This window comes from Procambarus clarkii, chromosome 84 (genome assembly GCF_040958095.1).
Source record: "Procambarus clarkii isolate CNS0578487 chromosome 84, FALCON_Pclarkii_2.0, whole genome shotgun sequence".
In the NCBI taxonomy this organism is placed as follows: domain Eukaryota; kingdom Metazoa; phylum Arthropoda; class Malacostraca; order Decapoda; family Cambaridae; genus Procambarus; species Procambarus clarkii.
The window spans coordinates 17,846,043-17,857,204 of NC_091233.1; the positions used below are offsets into that span (position 1 = coordinate 17,846,043).

The window sequence follows — 11,162 nt, forward strand, 5'->3', positions numbered from 1 at the left end:
TTGTAAAGCCGCTAGTACGCGCAGCGTTTCTGGCAGGTGCGTAATCTAACAGATAATTTAAAATAGGTAAATTATATAAAACTGAATAAAATCTCATTCATTTGGTACATGTATGTTTCTTATAGTTTGTGTATACATTTTATTGTATATATTTCATTTTCCAAAAATAAATCTCATTAACTACTCGGGTATCCAATTACGTCGAGGCGACGAATGACCGTACAGGTTGCGACAATGTGACGTCAACTGCAAATGAGAAACGTGATTGGCTATTGAGTCCACCTGCTCATTCAGGCGCAACGGAACGTTATTTTGCCCCTAGAATTAGCCGAGTAGAGGTGTACAAGTTAGTGTTAGGGCGTGATGTTACTATTAGCTGGTAGCCCGTTACCCTTTGGGGTTCGCTTTGGTGACAGACCCCTAGGTTACACTGTCACTCTGTACACCGTCAAAACGCACATAGGGGCAAAAATCTCTATTATTGTTAGCTGTCGTATATACCCCGTGTTGGGGTGTATATATAGTGCGATATGTGTTAGTCCTGACCCATAATCAGTACTAAAAGATATTTAATAATGTTTACGTACTGTATTGATTTGTAACATTGGTATTTTTTTCCACAGTAGTCTTGAAGGAGGGATGATTGGAGTCATACCCTGGCGAGCAGAAGGTGGTGGCAGATGTTCCAGTAGTGGTACTTGAGTTACCAAGGTATGATGGGCCTATCCGGCACACTGGAAATAGTTAGAGGCATAGTAATATTGTATTAGGAATAGCGTAATTTAGAGCCTAATTTGGGCAATGGAAGTTTGAGCAGTTATTACTACAGCCATATTAGGACCCCCATCAGTTTTAAATATGAAAAGGTATGAGTTACACCACTTAACAACTTTTTACGGTAATTAATGTTAAAATAGTATAAAAATCTAGTGTGGAAGGAGGATGGTGGTGTTGCTTCCGGTAACTTTGCTGATTGAGAGTAGTGAATAAGTCTGTGGATAGGCTTTGGGCGCTCTCGGTCGGGGTCGAGTGTAGTTATCAAATTTTAAAGTGCTGTTGTCCCCCCCCCCCTCCCCCCCACCACTTTAAAGTGTTCGGGTTACGTGGGTACATAATTTGACGTATGAGGGGGAGGGGAACTGTTGACAATACGTAGCCTTCCTGTCCTCGTAGAAGGACGTAGACATAAATTGACCGGAGTCGTTTTCGGTACATAGTTGATAATAATGGCAGTAATATTTGAATAATGTTTTTTTAAGTGAATTTGTTTATAATGTTGAATATACAGCATGAAATAAGCGCGACCTCCTTCGTAGGACAAAGATGTCATAAAAAATATTGAGCTTTATCATTTATACGTGTAGGTGATAAGGTTATGGTTGACTTGCGACCAATGGTTGATTAATTTCAACTGGAGATGTGAGCCTCGTGACAGTATTTGTGATGTTTACTGTAGGTGTCTGGCGACGGTACACGTGGGAGTGTGTAGGTGGTGGTGGTTGTTGATATTGGTGTAATTGTGTAGTGAGCGGGATAGCGTGCGCTCTAACAGCGTAGTTTGAGGCAAAAGTGAAAAAAAACATGTCAAGAGTAAGTCACTTTTGTAAGTTAAGGTTGAGCTTCAGCTATTGGTCCACGAGTTGTTGGTTATCATTGTGTAGCAGGAAGTATATGGTGTGGGCTTGATTTTGTAGTGTTAATTGAGAATTGTGTACTAGGAACATAGTCTCCTTTCCGTGTAACATAATAATGCAATTTTGTGATATAGGTACCCTAATTACTACTGGTAGGTAATTAATTGGCAGTTAATGTTGTCTAGCCAGAACTAAGAGATTGTGATAAGGGAGGATGATTATGCGCGATCAGGAAACCCGAATAAATTTCAATTTCGTGTTTAGCTTCGGATTGTAGGTATACCCGACATGGTGTTTTGAGTGAGGGGTTGAGTGTTTTTGAGTATTGTCATGGCTGCGCTTTGATGGTATTGAAAAAAAAATTAGCTCTCGTCAGAGCTGCGAGACATGTTTTGCTATGTATTATAGTTTAGCAACGTGTAACAGCGTTTAGATGATGGAAGACATCAGAAAGTAATCTACAAATTGTTAGTTAGAAATATAGAATATGATAGGAAAAGATTTTGGATGGAAGAAATAATTGTGTAAGGAGTTAGGACTAGAGTGTTCATAAATCGATGTTTGTAGCCCTTAATAACAATTGTTATTAAGGTTAAATGGATGGATATTATGCATTATATTTCATGCAGATCAGCGTGTGGAGAGGTGCGGGCCGGGCGAAACAGCAATGGTGAAGTATGTATTTGTGGTGAAAGCAGCATTGGTGGAGACCAACCAACGCCACACTGGAGAGTAATGGAAGAGGCTGTGACCTGCAGGTGAGTGATATGTTATATCAACACATCTTCCTCCAAGAATTTAGTTACGTAGTGCATAAAACTGAAATCCCAAGTAGTACTAAATATATTATCATTCCTGAATGAATCATGTGGTGTACTTTGAGCATTAGACGTCATGAGACCCAGCCTTACTAGACGGAGCACTTTTATTATGTAATAAAACTAAATGGCTGTAAGTGAACATAACGTGTGGAAGCTTTGTTGTGTGTGTGTATCTGAATGCTACGCGGTATTCATCCATAGATGGTGAAATAGACATGAAGAACAGGTCACACACTCGCAGCTCCCAGAGAAGAGATTAAGCTTAGTTGATAAACCCCCCCCCCCCCCAGAGTGTCTGGAAGGTGGACTGGCGCTTGGATTCATAACTCGATGCATGTCCCATTTCAAAATTGGCCCCTGAGGCACCCCCTCCCCTCCCTCCTAAGGTGTCTTGTTGTTTGAACAGTGCATTGGCGTGTATTTGAGATAGTAATGGTGATAAGGAATGTTTATCGTATATGAATGTTCAGAATCCTGAATAGAATATAGTTTCGCAGGTGACACGGTTGAGGACCCTCGAGGTGGATGACGTTGGTACCATCGTGTGTAGTTACTCTAGGGACACAACCTCCAGCTGTTGAAGGATCCAGTTTCTGTCTTGGATACAAGGTACGAAAGAATTAAAATAGGTCGTAAATGTTGATAGTGGATAATCGTCTAGCATCTAATTAGATACCCAGCGGGTTTTGAATAGTTATTAATGTGGATTGATATTGAAAGTTGAATATATATAATAGAGAAATAGGATGGAGTCGCGTAGAAGGGGTTGTCCTTACAGAGGGCATTAAATGTGTTGTCAATGAATGGGAAATATATAGTTGATGTAGATAAATATTGTTGGGGAATTGTTGAATCGTAAAGGGATATAGTTGTAGGGAATCATAAGTAAATAATTAAAATAGAGGTACCTAAATTGCTAATAATCTTCTGACTGTAATCCATTAATATAAAGTACGTAATTAGGAAGAATAGGTTTACAATTACCTAATATTTAAACTAAAAAGTACCTAATTGCATATTCATATTGTTGTACATAGTTGGTTTAAAAATTGATTGTATCTAGTGGTCCCCAATCTCGTAATCATGTACCCAATGCAAAAAACAACTTTACCATTGTGATCATTGGTGTGTTATGTGGTTTCAATTAGCTGTATGGTGCCTATTAATCTTAGTTTAAATTAGCAATGAAGCTGTCAATGCATTCGGAGGTTTAATATACCAATGTGGTTGAATATACGTGTACGTACTAATCTGATGTATAGTTTGTTGCAATGTATGAATCACGTTATTAAATCCGCTAGAATTGAGGTAGTAAAAATTATCTTACAATAAGGACTTTGCCGAAACGCTGCGCGTACTAATGGCCTTACAAGTGTAAATACCATGCTATGTATTATAAAAAAAGGCAATGTACCTTGTATATATAAATGTTATTGTATTCCCTAGAATGCCAAGGTAATAAGTTTTTAATATGTGAAACGTTACCGAAATGAAGTGAAATTGGTTATAGATATAAATGTAAAGCAGACGTGAATGTAGTGTTAGATCATTGACTGTAAATGACTTACCCTACTGTAAATGCTGGCTATATAAAAAACTAATATTGTCTTTCAGTTACAATTTGTTATGGGTGACAATTGATTTATCTTTGACCAGCATCACGGGTCCAAGTCTGTTGCTGTTACCTTCCTTGGGGTTTGAACTACGAATTTTCTCTGCAATTAAATAAAATTTATGCATTGGCCTCGTGCATGTTTTATTAAGTGAATAAATAAATCATTAAGTCTTGTGTTAAGTAACGTAACCTAGGTTTAACTATTTCGTGAGGTACAAGCGTGATGCTTTTGACTTTAATGTTACGCAATACCAATATAATTTGAATGTACCTAAATTTATGACTATAATTTATGCGGGTCAAGCTGCACGTTATTTACTCTTACTGGTTTTGCAATTGTGATTGTTTAACTGTTGTTTGGCAATAAGTTATCAAGTAACTGAGGTAGGTTGTGATAGGCGCGGAGTAGGCCCCCCCCCCCCTTGCCTCGTGCTTTAAGATTAGTGGGCCTTCATTTACGTTTAGTTACAAAAGCTAATTATTCCCGCAAATTATGCAGCGTCTTGCTGCATGTATGTATTTATTACTGGTTGACACACATGTTGATTATTTTGCTTATCGCTTGACCTAATAACTTAAGTCAGGTAGGTGCTGTGACACAGGCCTCCGGCCCCTAGCTTTAAGTTTTCATGGAGTTGTAATTTCCATAAGTGACCTTAATTTATTAATGATTGTTATGCAGTGTCAAGCTGCATGTTTTTATGTGTTTTGACATTCGTTTGTTGAACTTGTGGTTTGGATTTACATAATAACTTAGTCAGGTAGGATGTGATAGTTGCAGGGATCGGGCCCTTGCCTCTTGCTTGAAGTTTATTCTTGGCGTGCATTTACGTATAGTTTCCTGTGGCAAATTCCTTCATTTGACATTGCTGTTGCTTGATGTTTTTACTTAACTGGTTTACAATTATGTTGACTGGTTTACAATTATGTTGACTTTAAGTTAAAGTTGAAGCATAATTTAAAGAAAGTCAGCTAGGATGTACTAGACGCTGTCTTGGGGCCTCATGCCTCTCTTTAAGTTTATCTTGGACTCGTATTCTGATTAGTTCGTTCAGGAATTTATTGCTATTTATGCATTGCTTAAGTGCATGTCATTTTACTTATCGTTTGACCTTTATACTTGTTTTGTTTACTTTGTCATTGGTAATGTATAGCTGTCGGTACTTAGTTTGGTTTTTGAGTATCAATAAACGTTTCCAGTCTGTTTGTGTACCGGGTGTAAGGGGAAATAATCTGCAGGCTCCCGGGCCGCTGGTTATCCGACGTGTTGTCTGGTCGGTGTAGGCCGGAAGGTTTTCACATGCACCGACGTGTTGGCTGCCTTCGTTGAGGGGTTGATGTCCGGGCGATGTTTTTCGTGGGACGTGTGACTGTTGTAGCTGGCGATGGTCAGTTTGGTGTGTTGCATCTGGTGCAGCCGTCTGCCCTAGTGTCCGAGCCGGCACTGTCCGTACGTTGTTGCTCCATTTTGTTGTGCAGCTGCTGTTGGTGTTGCGGCTGGTGAGATTCCGGCCAGTCGGTGTTGTAGCTGCTGTGGGTACAGCTGTTGCTGTCCCAGGTTGGTGCTGTTGAGGTGGAAGATGGTCCAGCTGGAGGTGTTGCAGCTGATGTTCAGATACCGGATTCTACAGTTGACATTTGTCAAGTGTTTAAGGGCTTATTTTGCCCTTGTTGACCACTAGTGTTCGTTTTTTGGATGGTAGGTTATTGTTTGTTTGTTTAAGGTTAGGGGTTTCCGTGCTTACTTCCTCCTCCCCAGTGTGGGAGAAATAGTTATTGATGTATTTATAGAGTTCCTACTGTATGATAGTATTACTTAAGTCCTTTATTATTAGGTCCGGGTTTTAGTCGCGTTAGTTATCGGGTGCCTTTGCTTGACTTGTTATCGTTTTATGTGGCATTTTCCGCCATGCCCTCGGTGTGTCCCGTACTATGCCCATTAGCTGGGCCAGTTCGTTACGGCCTTAGCCGGGACCCCTGTGGAGGCCTTAGCTGGCGGTGGCCGGCCTGTTAGCCGGCTACTTGTCCTGGGACGTAGTAGTTTGGAAGGAGTATTTTGTGCTTTTCCTTATCCCTCTAGTGGTTGTCTGTGTTTTACATGTTAGTGCAAACTGAGTTATATTTGTAAGTTACTAGTTATTGTTTGTGAATGTGTGTGTATATGTAAATGTGTGTATATTGAATAGTTGCTAGAATAATGTATATTAGTCATTCATTGTATTATTCGCATCATGTCGGTATGAAAATATTATGAGTGTGGTAGTTTGTTTACTATGTTCGTCGTTATTTATGTTAGTTTACTATATTAATGAGAAGAAATAATCGACATTGACGGATCCGTAGCCTTCGTTGTGTGCATTTAAGTTTGCTTCAGATCCCCAGATATTTAAGTTCTTGGGGTACTGGTGGTCGCAGACTGCTGATGGAGACTGAGAGTAAAGACAATTACGCGTCTTAATGGAGTATTTTAGGCTAACTATTGAGGTGTAAAATGGTTTGGGAGGGCAACATACAATGGAGATGACTGTAAGGGGGAGTGTTACCAAACTTATAAATTGTGTTCGTGTCACTGTGGACGGAAGGATGTTGCAGTTGCGCCTTAGGAGCCGTTTTTTATATTAGATGTATGGTTTTATTGATAAATTAGGATATTATATACATGATATACTCGTCATGTAAATATTGATTGTTTGGTTTTTTGATAATAATATATTAGAAGATTTAGAAATTAAATATTGGTTGCTAGATCCCTCCCCCTGGATTAACTTGTGCCCTTGACCCAGATACGGTAACTGTATCCCCCCCCCCCCCCCAAATAATTGTTTGTTAGTGGTGGTTGTTTTTCCCGGTAAAGTTCTGCTTGGGTTGTTAGTTACGTTACTTCGCTACCGAGTAGTTTCCTGGAAGACTTTTGTTTCTCTTCCTTTCCCGTGTAGTCACTGCTTTCCCCTGTTCCAGTGTTCCTTTTCAGAATTTCGCACAGGGTATCACCCTGGCTTTATCCATTAATGAGGCTTGTGGAAATGTCCCCCTCCTGTTAGAAAATAATTTCAGCAGTACCCTTAAGGGTTAGGTTCGTTGGCTGTCTCGTTCATAGTGCATGGCCGTTTGTGGCCACCCTTACTGCCTTAATACTTCCAGAACCGACTACGGAAGGCGCACGAGGTACACCATTGATGAACAAGGAAAAGGGATGGAGCCCGAGGGCAAGACTACTGCGGCCATGATGTCGACAGACATTCGTAGTTACAGCGGGCAGGCGCCGCGTTGGGCCTTGGGGGTGCTCCGGCGGAACCCCCAAATTGATAAGGCTGCAGATAGCTAAGAAATACTCCGAAGAATTGTAATGATTGTAAATAAAATAATGCAAGTTTCATATAGTATTTCTAGATTGTTATTAATTGTATTATAGTTTATAAAGAATAATCATTATAAATATTGGTTAATACTTGATTGTTAAGGACCAGTCAATAAATAGTTAAAAATAATTGTAAATCGGTAATTTAGTAATTAAAAAGAATAGGTCATTATACTATTTAATATAAATATATAATAAAAGTTAATAAATAAGTCCAATATTAGCAATATAAAAAAAACAAGTGGGCATTGTGAGGCCGTTTTGTTTGAACCTCAGAAAAGTAAGTTTGTAGTATTGTTAGCGTTGAACGTTCTGTAGTGAGAAATGTCGAAACAAATGTTAAAGTAAAAGTGTATAGAGAAGTACAATAGGAAATAGATATGAATAATACGTTTGATGTTTGTAACAGTTTTGGTCAGTTGCACAATAGTTACTGTGTTGGGAGAGTGTTTGTCTGAGAAAATCTCGTATCTCACGGAATGTGACGGAGAGGGCAAAGATATTTTGATTATGAATCATTGAAGGAAGTAGTGAGAATATTAACTTTGAGGGTTAATGTGTTAATATTTAGTGTGGTTGATGTACAGTAATATAGTATTATCTAAGAATATATGAACGTGAAATGTTAAATAGGATTGTTGTAATTGTACTAATTGAGTATGTGCGCCGGGAAGGGGTAGAAATACCCTAAGGTACTCGTGAGTGTTTGTTAACAATATATTTTAAACTTGTGTATTAAGATAGTTGAAGTTTAATACATAATGTGCTTTCGATTGTAAAGTGATTGAAGTGTGTATAGTTATCAATAAGTAGTGTAGCACGTAAAATAGTTTTGATGTGTGATATCATTGATAGACAGTATACCTGGGACATACAAGAATTTTGCCCCGAGTGTAACATTGAAATGGTGTGCTTACTATATTTAAGAGTATTGTTGTACTGTGTATTTGTAATCAGTGAATTTGTGCGGCCCCCTTTATGTTGTGCAGTTAGAGGTGAGTAGAAATATCCTAAATTACTGTATCCGTTTGAGATGTAATGATTATTATTGTGTAAATAAACATACTTTAATTGAAGGTTGTTTTTTGTAAATTTGTTTTTAACAACCTCTTGTGTTTTGTCTTGAGTCAAAGGTGACACGTACGTATGTATAATATATATAATAATCGGGAAAAGAAAAATACATTAGTAAAATGAAAGCATTATATTAAAAAAAAAAAATTAAAGAATAGTTGTGAAAAACGTTTATTATTATTACAAATTATTTATTGAAAATTAAACTGAATATTGAAACATAATAATAATAAATATTAAAAAAAAGGAATAATATATAGTTTAGAGGAATAATAATGAATAAAGAATATTTTTGAATAATCTTCAATATTGCAGAATAATACTGAAGAATATTCTTCAATACTGAAGAATATTCTTCAATACTGAAGAATATTCCTCAGTATTGAAGAATATTCTTCAGTATTGAAGAATATTCTATTGAAGAATATTCTTCAGTATTGAAGAATATTCTATTGAAGAATATTCTTCAGTATTGAAGAATATTCTATTGAAGAAACTTCAATATTATTGAAGAATAATATTGAAGAATATTCTTCAATATTGAAGAATAATATTGAAGAATATTCTTCAATATTATTCTTCAATATTGAAGAATATTCTTCAATATTATTCTTCAATAATAATAATATTGAAGAATATTCTTCAATATTATTCTTCAATATTGAAGAATATTCTTCAATATTCTTGAAGAATAATCTTCAATATTGAAGAATATTCTTCAATATTGAAGAATATTCTTCAAGAAAGTTCTTCAATATTGAAGAATATTCTTCAATATTGAAGAATATTCTTCAATATTGAAGAATATTCTCCAATATTATTATTCAATATTGGAGAATATTCTTCAATATTGAAGAATATTCTCCAATATTATTATTCAATATGGGAGAATATTCTTCAATATTGAAGAATATTCTTTAATATTGGAGAATATTCTTCAATATTGAAGAATATTCTTCAATATTGGAGAATATTCTTCAATATTGAAGAATATTCTTCAATATTGAAGAATATTCTCCAATATTATTATTCAATATTGGAGAATATTCTTCAATATTGAAGAATATTCTTCAATATTATTCTTCAATATTGAAGATTATTCTTCAATATTGAAGAATATTCTTCAATATTATTCTTCAATATTGAAGAATATTCTTCAATATTGAAGAATATTCTTCAATATTATTCTTCAATATTGAAGAATATTCTTCAATATTGAAGAATATTCTTCAATATTGAAGAATAATAATATTGAAGAATATTCTTCAATATTATTCTTCAATATTGAAGAATATTCTTCAATATTGAAGAATAATATTGAAGAATATTCTTCAATATTGAAGAATATTCTTCAATATTATTCTTCAATATTGAAGAATATTCTTCAATATTGAAGAATAATATTGAAGAATATTCTTCAATATTATTATTCTTCAATATTGAAGAATATTCTTCAATATTGAAGAATATTCTTCAATATTGAAGAATAATATTGAAGAATATTCTTCAATATTGAAGAATATTCTTCAATATTGAAGAATAATATTGAAGAATATTCTTCAATATTGAAGAATAATCTTCAATATTGAAGAATAATATTGAAGAATATTCTTCAATATTGGAGAATATTCTTCAATATTATATATATAATATTGAAGAATATTCTTCAATATTGAAGAATATTCTCCAATATTGAATAATAATATTGGAGAATATTCTTCAATATTGAAGAATATTCTTCAATATTGAAGAATATTCTCCAATATTGAAGAATATTCTTCAATATTGAAGAATATTCTCCAATATTAAAGAATATTCTTCAATATTGAAGAATATTCTTCAATATTGAATAATAATATTGGAGAATATTCTTCAATATTGAAGAATATTCTTCAATATTGAAGAATATTCTCCAATATTGAAGAATATTCTTCAATATTGAAGAATATTCTTCAATATTGAACAATATTCTTCAATATTGAAGAATATTCTTCAATATTATTCTTCAATATTGAAGAATATTCTTCAATATTGGAGAATATTCTTCAATATTGAAGAATATTCTTCAATATTGAAGAATATTCTCCAATATTATTATTCAATATTGGAGAATATTCTTCAATATTGAAGAATATTCTTCAATATTATTCTTCAATATTGAAGATTATTCTTCAATATTGAAGAATATTCTTCAATATTATTCTTCAATATTGAAGAATATTCTTCAATATTGAAGAATATTCTTCAATATTATTCTTCAATATTGAAGAATATTCTTCAATATTGAAGAATATTCTTCAATATTGAAGAATAATAATATTGAAGAATATTCTTCAATATTATTCTTCAATATTGAAGAATATTCTTCAATATTGAAGAATAATATTGAAGAATATTCTTCAATATTGAAGAATATTCTTCAATATTATTCTTCAATATTGAAGAATATTCTTCAATATTGAAGAATAATATTGAAGAATATTCTTCAATATTATTATTCTTCAATATTGAAGAATATTCTTCAATATTGAAGAATATTCTTCAATATTGAAGAATAATATTGAAGAATATTCTTCAATATTGAAGAATATTCTTCAATATTGAAGAATAATATTGAAGAATATTCTTCAATATTGAAGAATAATCTTCAATATTGAAGA

The 11,162-nt window shown here is 34.2% G+C and overlaps 1 long non-coding RNA gene across 3 annotated transcripts; it reads left to right on the forward strand.

Annotated features, from left to right (window-relative positions):
• Positions 1-281: 281 nt before the first annotated feature.
• On the forward strand, positions 282-8,504 carry LOC123749124 (uncharacterized). 3 transcript variants are annotated; one of them, XR_006771858.2, is made up of 5 exons: positions 282-346; positions 624-711; positions 2,264-2,392; positions 2,953-3,064; positions 7,212-8,504. It is a non-coding gene; the product is annotated as an uncharacterized lncRNA (long non-coding RNA). The 3 variants fall into 3 exon arrangements; XR_011225455.1 differs by lacking the exon at positions 282-346 and adding an exon at positions 404-424; XR_011225454.1 differs by lacking the exon at positions 282-346 and adding an exon at positions 514-534.
• Positions 8,505-11,162: the final 2,658 nt, after the last annotated feature.